The 11,122-nt window shown below is 37.4% G+C and overlaps 1 pseudogene; it reads left to right on the top strand.

Moving 5' to 3' along the window:
• Positions 1-1,293: 1,293 nt before the first annotated feature.
• Positions 1,294-10,870, top strand: LOC141550760 (meteorin-like protein pseudogene; annotated as a pseudogene).
• The last annotated feature ends 252 nt before the right edge of the window (positions 10,871-11,122 follow it).

Genomic DNA, 11,122 nt, shown 5'->3' with positions numbered 1-11,122 from the left:
GCTTTCTAGCTCATATCTCTTTTTCATCCATCTAGTCCTCAAGCAACAATAATAGATTCATCCCATTTCAACAAATCAAAAACCTTGCAGTGTCCAAGGCATATATCCCTTCCCCCAACCCCAATAGCAGTATTCTCAACATCATCCTTGCATTCACCTTTTCTGTCCCTCTTCTTCCAATAATGACCAGATTTTAATGGAGACAGAAAACTTGAGATATCCTAGGCTGTGCCTCCTGGTGAGCCTCTTCATCCCTGTCTCTTACCAAGCACAATAATTGCCACTTAAAGTTCTGCCAAATAAAATACTATAGATTTGGTCTAGCCAGGAGAGAAGTTAGCTGGACCATTGCCTCTCTTGCTGTGGATGCTATATTTCTATCATTACTACCTAAGAGTCATATTCTTATTCAGTGAAATTCTCCAGCTCTGCTACTTTCACAAAATAATATTTTTGCTCCCAAATCACCAAAGTCCCTAGCACAAAATTTCTTTATTCCTTCTTTCTGAGATGAGAATCTTTGGGTAGCATCTCTGTTTATAAGTTTTTTGTTCTGGTGTGTAGATTTCCTGCTGTTTCTACCAGGCCTCCAAAATTAAGCCAGTCGGGGTTCTGAAATACAAACATCTGCTATGTCAGGAAAGAAAGGCAGGTCCACTGAACTCTCTCCCTCACCTAAACTCCACATATTCCCAGAGGAACAGGGCTGTTAAAAACAAGTCTTCCCAGTCAGGGGAAGCCTTCCTGAGTGGTGGCAGGAATTGAGAGCCAGAGAGGAACACTATTCTGTGGAAACACTCAGACACTTCCCCCTCCGACAGGTAACTGATTGGATTAAGAGGCCCGTCTGACAGCATGTCCGTTCAGCCACCGAGGCTAATCAACCTACCCATCCTGCCTGCTAATAAATCCTGCACTAGGGACCATTCTGCTTGATGATCTCTCCTTAGGGAGTTTTAAAGACTTCTCTCCGAGAAAACTACCCGGAGTCTATTAAAATTGCAACCCCACAGTTGTCAGGTAGTCCCAGAGAGTCACGGGAGGTGCCCATCACCCAGGTGGAGGTAGCTATTACATATTCAAGCCCGATATGAGCCTGTTGGAGGGAGCAGAAATTACATGAAGCGAAATGAACAAGGAGAGAACCATTGTTCTGCCTGCAGGCTTGTCATGTCATAGCTTAAGTCTGCAAAGGGGAGGCAGGATTCAAGAAAGCAGGGTGAGATCCAGTCCTGCAAAGGTCTTTCTGTCCATTTCCTAAGAGGATAGGGGAAAGTGTAATTTGGGGCTAAGATGCAGACAGGCTATACTGCTGCTGCTCCTGCTGCTGCTGCTGCTGCTGCTGCTGATGCTGATGCTACCTCTGTGCCTGCCATTTTTTCTAGTCTTGCTCCTTTGCCGTCAGCCAGCTCCTGAATAATGTTGGACACCTACTGCAGGCTCTCCCCCAGGCCTCCAGTTTAAGTCTATTCACTCTGGCTTAATAATTCAACAAGAGGAGTGTTTGATTTGTTCAGCTGGGGGACTACTCCCACTTAAATACATTTGGTTGCAGTAGACTTCTGAAGGACAGAGTATGAATAAATTAGAGGTGGCAATTGTTGGATCTATAATATTCAAAGAGAAGATGTATAAATAAATTAAAGTTTTAATTATTTTCTTAGATTTGCCAAAGCACAAGAGAGCTCATGAAAACTAGTCTGAGAGGAGCTGAATCTCCCCCAGAACCTCTACAAGCTCTAGTTTGTCTAGCTGCAGTGATTTCTTCTCTTCTTACCTTGGTTCCAAAGGCACAGAGAAGAGAGGAAAATAATTTCCTTTGTTGCTCAAGATAAAAAGTACATGAATTTTGACTCATAGGCCTTAGCTATTATGTTTCCTCTAGTTTTTCTTTTCAATGGAGGTTGTCAGTCAACTGAATTTCCCCATTTTGATCAGATCTAAGAGAACCTCCAAGTATTTTATTAAATATTTGAAACTTACCAGAAATCCTCAAATAACCTGAATCTGGGTCTAGAAAGGAAGAACCTGCATTGAAATAATCCTGGATTATTTTTGTTTATTTTTGTTTTCAGACATGGTTTTCCTCATTAAGGATGTGGTTTTCCTCATTAAAAACTACAAAGTTTTTCTGTGTTTTTTTTTTTAATTAAAGCTACAATGTTCTGACAGTATCTGCCAAAGTTTAATTCTTCAGTACTTTTCTCAACCAGTAATTTCTCTGTTGTAGGATTGTAGGTTTGTGGCTGGAAAGTATTTTGGAGGTTGAAAGGTCTGATCCTTTCGTTTTGCAGACCACTATAAAAGTCAAAACTTTATCTAGACATGTTGTATCTGGCAAATCATTGAGCTTCTCTGACATGCTCCATATCATGCTTTGAATCCTATATTCTCAGTCTGAATCTTTGACTCTGAAAACCTCTCTCTTGCCTGTTGAACTCAGGGCTCCAGAGAAACCATAATCAAGGTCACACAAGTGACATCACTTGGCAGAGCCAAGATTTGAACCTATCTCTTCTGACTTCAAATCCACTTCTTTATCTACCATACCCCACATCTTCCTAGAAGGAAGCTACCAAAAGGAGTTTCTTCACAGCTACTTAAATACCTAAATTATTCAGGCAAATTGTTGTCATCTCCCAAGTGGAAACTAAAGGTCAGCTCTTTTCTGATAAATAAAAACTTCAGTTCCTTGTCCTTATGAACTCCCGAATTTAGAAATAGAAGTCAAGAGTTTGCAAGTTGGTATACTTTAACATATTTAACATGCATTGGTCAACCTGCCATCTGGGGGGAGGGTGGGAGGAAGGAGGGGAGAAGTTGAAACAAAAGGTTTTGCAATTGTCAATGCTGGAAAATTAGCTATGCATAAATTTTTTGTAAAAGTTAATTTGATTAATTAATTTTTTAAAAAAGGGGGGAAAAAAGAGTTTGAAAGTTGTGCTTGGGATAGAACACAAAAATTCCAGCCCTTCGGGGGCTTTTTAATTATTTAAAAAAAAAATAAACTTGGTAGTTAAACATGATGTTTACTTTACTTTAGTAAGTAAACTATAGTTTATTTTAGCTTACTGTAATCCCTGCTATTGAGTAGACTGGTAAATGCCAGAGTTCAGGAGTTTTGATGTCCAACATAGCTAAAGATGATAGTGTGTCCAAACTAATTCTAGAATGAGGTTACTTAAGAAGGAGCAAACTGGCTCAGGTTGGAAAGACTAAAGAAGTTAGTTCCCAAGCTAATCATACTGCAACTGGGTCTATGATGGCAACTATACTTCCAGCCTGGATAGGGAGACCCAATCTTAAAAAAATAAAATATAAAACAAATAAGATAATACTTACCACAAAAAACCCTATGAGTTATTTGTGGTTTGCTTTAAAAATCTATATTACAAAGATAGACTTTTACAAGCTAAAAATAATAACACGGTTCTGAGCCCATCATCTTACCAATATAAATGAGATGGCATAGAACAAGATGAGCCCAGCTCAGGACCAAGCTACCACAACCATAAAAGCTTATAACTTTGCTGAGACAAATTATGTCATATAAATAGTCTGACTTCTCTGACATACTCCATATCATAGCTCTGGATCCAATACCACCTAATCTGAATTTATGACTCCTGAAACTGGTTTTCCTACTTCTCTCAGGCCTGTTGAATTCAATGCTCCAAAGAAACACTAATACTTAAAGCTTTTGGTTAAAGCTGTCATGGATACTAATTTCCATTGCCCCCCTCTGGCATTTACCTATTCACTAGCATGTGATGGCTCTTCTTCCAGTTAAATGAAGCTTCTCCATCCCTTTTTAACCTTTTTTTTTTTTTCTGTAGTACTTACATAGAGAACTTGCACATGGCAAGCACTCACAAAGTGGTCAGAAAAAGCCATATTAGGACACTCTCAAAATCTCTCTGAAAAATCTTTGGAATTGACTGGATGACATGGAAGACACTGGCACACGTCTAGCCCAGCATGTCCCAACCAAAAAGGTTCTGTGCTTTATGAGCAAAGCAGTATTGAATTAGCTCAGAAGAAATGCAAGATATGCAAAGTTAGAGAAGCCACACCAAATCCAAAGGGATATTTGTGTCCAAGCCGTGACAGAGCATTCCGAGCTTGTATAGATCTGATCAGCCACAGTCAGTCACACTGTAACTCATCTCTAACATAGTGATATCATTTTTGATCCTCTTCAAGAACAAAGGACAAAAAACAACCAACTTACAAGTTTCCATTGCTATTTTTTATAATTAGTGTATACATAATTCTGAATATTTCATTCACCTATATCATATTCACTTATTCTTCTGAATTTCTTTGTATTTTTTGTATTTGGGGTTTTTTTTAAGTGCAATATTTTGGGACAACAGATACATTAGGCCCAGTAAGGTTAGTCTTTTCTTTTTCCCACTAAGGATCCTCTAGCCTTAGGGTCATATGGATTTGGTTCAAACTTGAGGGAACCTATTCTCTTAAAAAAAAAAAAAAAAAAGAGGGGAGTCAGTTTCTTTCTTATCATCTCTGGCTCATTATAACCAAAATAAGGGGAGGAACACAGATATAAATATTACAGATGATAAAACTGAGGTTCTACAATCATCGTATCATATATTCAAGACTAGAAGGGGCTTGGAGGCCAACCCCTCATTTTATAGGTGAGGGCAAAAAAGCCCAGAGTTTTGAACTTGCTCAAGTCACTAAGGCAGAGGTAAAATTCAAACTCAGTTCCTATGACTATGTTTATCGCTCTTATTACCTCCATGCTCACCATTGGAGAGCTAAGAGACAATTCAATTCAGTTCAGTTCAACAAGCATTTATTTATTGTCTACTATATGCCCAGCATTAGGCTAGGCACACAAATGAAAATGAAGCTGATAAAATATTTACATAAAGGAAAACCAAGATGTAAGTGACAGGGAATTTGGATAATAAAGTCAGAAATGAATCAGTAGAAGGGAGTCACTACTGAACCAATAGCAATTGCCTACAATTCCTTATGTTAATTCTTAGCCTGAGCCAGGGGTTGGTCCTAGAATCTGCACCAGGGATGAGTCTACAAGTAAGAGTTAAATTAACACAAATGTCAGGGTTAGAAAGCTGAAGAGAAGGGGAGTCAGGTAAGCTATTTTAATCTAACTGCAAGCAGAGGATGTTAGAACTAAGATTTCTTTTCCTTATAATCATAATTCTAAAGATCTCAGAGACCATACAATCTAGTCCTATCATTTTACAGATAAAAGACCAATACTCTAAGAGATGAAGCTGCTTTTCCAAGGTCACATTGTTAATTAGTGGCAAAGCTTGTGCTAGAACCCAAATGTCCTGATTTCAAGTCCTCAATTCTTCAATTAGCTATTAGACAGCTAAATGGAGAAAATTTAACTCCCTCTCCCAGAGCCAATAACTGGGTGCATTGGTCTGGAAGGTTCCCCCAAACCTAGGCAAGATTCAGAACACCAAATGTCTATATTTCATTTACAATTGTCCCCACCAGTCTTCAGACACATCTTATTGCAGAAAGTAGCATTAATAAAGGCGATGAACTAGCCACCCAGCGTCAGCACTAATCTCCTGGCCCTGGCAGTTTCCATGTGATCTGATTTATCAGAGTAGAGGGCATGCTTTTAAAGGGTCAGACCCAACCTCTGATCTCCTGCTCTTTTAGCAGTGAGTAGTAGAACATATTTCCTCTGCTAACAGGATTGTATGTTATAGGACAGATTATTTTAAGAGTCGTCTAAATTGAATCAAGGCAGACTTGATCTTTTTTTTAACAAGAGCCATAGAAGTTCATTCATCCAATCACTAAATTTTCATGTATTCTACCTTTCTCTCTCCCCACCTGCCAGTGATATGATGTGAAAGACTCAGCACCCCAACCAAAGGCAAAGCTAGGATAAGAAACTTGGATTTTGCCCTAAAGCACAAAAATGTAAAGGGCTCAAAAATTTAAAATAAGTATTAACAAGAACAGCAAGTCATCATGACAAATATAGACATACATTTAGAAGAATTACACATATTTAACCTGTATTGGATTGTTTGCTGGCTAGGTATGGAGGGAGAGTGAAGAATTTGGAAATTAAGGTTTTGCAAGGGTAAATGTTGAAAACTATTTTTGCATATAATGGGGGAAATAAAATACTATTAAAATGTGGAATTAAAAGGAATTTGGGTAAAAAAGGAAAATTATCTTTGCAGGTATTTGCGGAAATAAATACTATTTTAAAAAGAAAAGAAAAAATAATAATAGCAAACATCTATTTAGCTTTTCAAGATTTACAAGGTTCTTTGCAAATCTTATTTGATCATTGCAATAATGCTGAGAGATAGGTATTATTATCCTCATTTTACAAATGAAGAGGCTAAGGCAGGCAAAGGTTAAATGACTTGTCCAGGATAACACAACTAATAAATGTTCCAGGTAAAATTTGTAATCAGTTCTTCCTGACTTTAGTCCTATCATTTTATCCACTGCATCTTCTATCTGCATACTATAATACTTAGCTGCATTTTGAAAACATTTAAACTCCAGCAGCAGACAAAAATTGAGTTTGTCACTTTCTTTTCCCAAGAATTATACCTATATCCCCTTCTTGCTCACCTAAATTTATCTTTTTTCCATCTATAAGATGGAATTTTATTCTACTTAATCAAATGTACTCCTAAAAATCAACAATAAGCAAAATGGGATCTTATATTCTCTGCAACTTTCAATTTATTGCTAATTACTTTAACAAAGTTATCTATATAGTTTCTTCCTCATTAAATTGTGGACTTCTTGAGACCAGGGACTCTTTTTTACCATTTTTGGTATGCTCTGCAGTTAGCACAGGACCCAGCACACTGTAAACACTTAATAAATTTTTATTAACTGCCTGAAAAATATTGTAAAATGGTTGTTAAAGATATTCATTGTTAAATAACACTAATAGAAGCCTACAAGTTCCTCAGTAAGGCCCTCTTCAAGGATGACCTCTATTCACATACAGATGGTTTCCTCAAAAGATTTTGTATAGATAAGAAAGCCAGTGCAGAGGTCAGTAGGAAATGGTATTTTCTCATTCACCTTTTTCTGATATTAATAAGGTCTGACATTTTTCCATGCCTGTAGTTATCTTCCTCTCCCTTAGATAATTTGTGTATCTGCCCTTTGATGTCCTCACAATCATACTGTCTCCAACGCAGATTTTCTATATATATACTTGGTCCACATCCATCTTTCCTCTCTTTGGTGCCCTTTCTACCTCTTCTGAAAGGAAACTATGATGGTAGGGTCCAAGTGTTGAGGTTCCAGTGTGTTAAAATGGTTTTTGCAAATCTTTTCCATTTTTCTTCTGTTTGCAGTCCTTCCATTTTCATCCTTGAATGGCTATAGGATTATTGCTTAGTTCGATATTTTGCCAAGCTTTCTTTAAACTGGTTTTACCCTCCACTGCTTCTCTGTTTTATGAGACAATATTGCTCATAATCTTCCATCATCCTTCTTTGTAAGATTTTACAAACGAATTTATATTCTAACCTGGAATTGCTTTGGCTGACAACTCTCTCTGTTTGTCAAAAAAGTCAGAAATCTGCTGACTAGGGTTCTTTCTGGGTTCTTTTGGTCTTTTTATAGTGGCAATTAATTTACATTGGTTAATGTACACTACTTCTGAGTGAAATTATTGTATTAAAAGTTGATTTCATTTCTGTTGTCCATTTCCCACCCAGATTTCAACATACATGTACGATCACCTTATAGAGTTTGTCTAGATGTCTAGATGAACTGGATCCAGAATCAAAAAAGAGGAAAGTAGTCTGGATTGCTTTCAGAAAAGTATAAAGCCATATAAATAACTTCAAGATTTCCCTGAAAACAAGCGTCCATCTTTTCAAAACTACTACTTAACCATTGTTACTACTTCTCAGTGAGACATAGACAAAGGTATGCTAGAGTCAGTTCTAACCAGCTCCCACTTGTTAAATTTTCAGTGTGAGCATTTACATCTCATTCTGGACTCGTGCAAAAGCCTGCTAGCTGATCTCTTTGCCACATATCTCTTCCCATTCCAATCCTCTCCTTCATTAGGCTGACAAAGTTCAGGTCTAACCATGTTATCTTCCTTACCCAACCCATTCCCATTCAAGAGACTCCAGAGGCTTCCTATTACTTCCAGGATCAAATTCAAAATCTCCTCTTTAATGTTCATAACCTGACCCTTTCCTGCCTGTCTGGTCTTTTTATGTCTTCCTGCTCTTCACTGTTTTTATTTAAGTATACAGAGGATCACATAGAATAGTTAAGTGACTTATCCAGAGTCCCATAGCTAAGAAGTGTCTGAAGCAACAATTTGAACTCAGAAATTCCTAACTACAAGATTTACACATTCTCTCGTATGTCACCTTCGTGCTACAAAAAAGCCACTTCCTTTTAGCTTCACAGATACCTCAAAAGCCATCTACTCTAACCCTTTCATCAGATGAAGAAAACTGGGTCTTGGGGTGTTTAAATGACTTCCCTAAGATCTGACAGCTCTATCCTGACTTCAAGACCACAGGATCATATTCTCTTTCCTCTTTAGACCTGTATATTTATTATTTAATAATATCTCTCAAATAGAGGCAATAGCAATTGGTGTTGAAACTATGAAGACCTGATATGTATTGACCATGTGACTTTGGGCCACTAGTCTTATTATCCTGGACTATAAGCCAGAAGGCAATATTCCTTAGTCTTTCCAAAATCAAATTAAAATGTAATTGGGAAATAGATAACAAAAATTTTAAATGTAATAGAGCATGTTGTTTTTAAGTCATTTTCAGGTGAGTCTGACTCTTCATGACCCCATTAGAAATTTTTTTTGAATTCAGGTCTTCTTATACCAAGATAAGATCAAAATGGGTCCATGATTTAGGCATAAAGAATGAGATCATAAATAGATTAGAGGAACAGAGAATAGTCTACCTCTCAGACCTGTGGAGGAGGAAGGAATTTATGACCAGAGGAGAACTAGAGATCATTATTGATCACAAAATAGAAGATTTTGATTACATCAAACTAAAAAGTTTCTGTACAAACAATACTAATGCAAACAAGATTAGAAGGGAAGTAACAAATTGGGAAAATATTTTTACAGTTAAAGGTTCTGATAAAGATCTCATTTCCAAAATATATAGAGAACTGACCCTAATTTACAAGAAATCAAATCATTCTCCAATTGATAAATGGTCAAAGGATATGAACAGACAATTCTCAGATGATGAAATTGAAATTGTATCCACTCATATGAAAGAGTGTTCCAAATCACTACTGATCAGAGAAATGCAAATTAAGACAACTCTGAGATACCACTACATACCTGTCAGATTGGCTAAGATGACAGGAACAAATAATGATGAATGTTGGAGGGGATGTGGGAAAACTGGGACACTGATACATTGTTGGTGGAGTTGTGAAAGAATCCGGCCATTCTGGAGAGCAATTTGGAACTATGCCCAAAAAGTTATCAAACTGTGCATACCCTTTGATCCAGCATTGCTGCTATTGGGCTTATATCCCAAAGAAATACTGAGGAGGGGAAAGGGACCTGTGTGTGCCAAAATGTTTGTGGCAGCTCTTTTTGTAGTGGCTAGAAACTGGAAGATGAATGGATGTCCATCAATTGGAGAATGGTTGGGTAAATTATGGTATATGAAGGTTATGGAATATTATTGTTCTGTAAGAAATGACCAGCAGGATGAATACAGAGAGGCTTGGAGAGACTTAGATCAACTGATGCTGAGTGAAATGAGCAGAACCAGAAGATCGCTGTACACCTCAATGCTGTATGAAGATATATTCTGATGGAAGTGGATATCTTCAACATAAAGAAGATCCAACTCACTTCCAGTTGACCAATGATGGACAGAAACAACTACACCCAGAGAAGGAACACTGGGAAGTGAATGTAAATTGTAAAATGTAAAATGTAAAACCTGTCTATCTACCCAGGTTACTTATACCTTCAGAATCTAATACTTAACGTGCAACAAGAAAATTGGATTTAGACACATATATTGTATCTAGGTTATACTGTAACACATGTAAAATGTATGGGATTGCCTGTCATCCAGGGGTTGGAGTAGAGGGAGGGAGGGGAAAATTTGAAAAAATGAATACAAGGGATAATGTTATAAAAAATTACTTATGCATATATACTGTCAAAAAAAATTATAATTATAAATTTTTTAAAAATAATAAATTTTTAAAAAAGGAATATGACAAACAAACAAACAAACAAACAAAAAAGAATTCAGGTCTTCTTGACTTAATGCCCGAGTTTTATCCACCGAGCCACTTCACTGCCCAATAGAGCATAAATAATGTTAAAATATGTTTTCTCTATTTCTACCCATGTGAAAGAGTATTCCAAATCACTACTGATCAGAGAAATGCAAATTAAGATAACTCTGAGATACCACTTGGAGTCTCCCAGAGACTCCAAGAAAACCGAACCAGAGAACATTACAGAGAACAGTTCCATGCCGCCCTTGCAGTGACACTGAAGTACTCTTAGCTGTCTGCACTAGTGACTTTGTGGTAAGAGGATCCATCCAGAATGTAACACATGAGCCAGAACAACAAGAATCTATCATTGAAGTCCATGTCAACAAACTGTATAGGCAGAAGAATAAAGTCTTTCAGATTGTGGAAAGCAGTGAAAGATGGCAAGGACAGATCAAGACATTATTGAAATGTGGAGTGAAACCAGGAAATGGGGATTTCCTCTTCACAGGCCGAATGCACTTTGGAGAGGCCAGAATTAAGCTGTGCTCCTCGTTTCAAAGACTTCCTAAGGATGTATAAAGATGCTGAGAACAAGGGCCTGAATCCATGTTAAATAGACACAGTCTGAAGATGAATGGTTAGACTGGAAATCTTTCTTTCCCACCCAAGAATTGGCTAATGTCAGATTGGCTAAGATGACAGGAAAAAATAATGACAAATGTTGGAGGGGATGCAGGAAAACGGGGACACTGGTGCATTGTTGGTGGAGTTGTGAACGAATTCAACCATTCTGGAGAGCAATCTGGAATTATGCCCAAAAAGTTATCAAACTCTGCATACCCTTTGATACAGCAGTGCTACTACT

Source organism: Sminthopsis crassicaudata, chromosome 1 (genome assembly GCF_048593235.1).
Source record: "Sminthopsis crassicaudata isolate SCR6 chromosome 1, ASM4859323v1, whole genome shotgun sequence".
Classification (NCBI taxonomy): Eukaryota; Metazoa; Chordata; class Mammalia; order Dasyuromorphia; family Dasyuridae; genus Sminthopsis; species Sminthopsis crassicaudata.
Note: the sequence above shows the minus strand (reverse complement) of the source record. Positions and strands in the feature narration are given on the sequence as shown.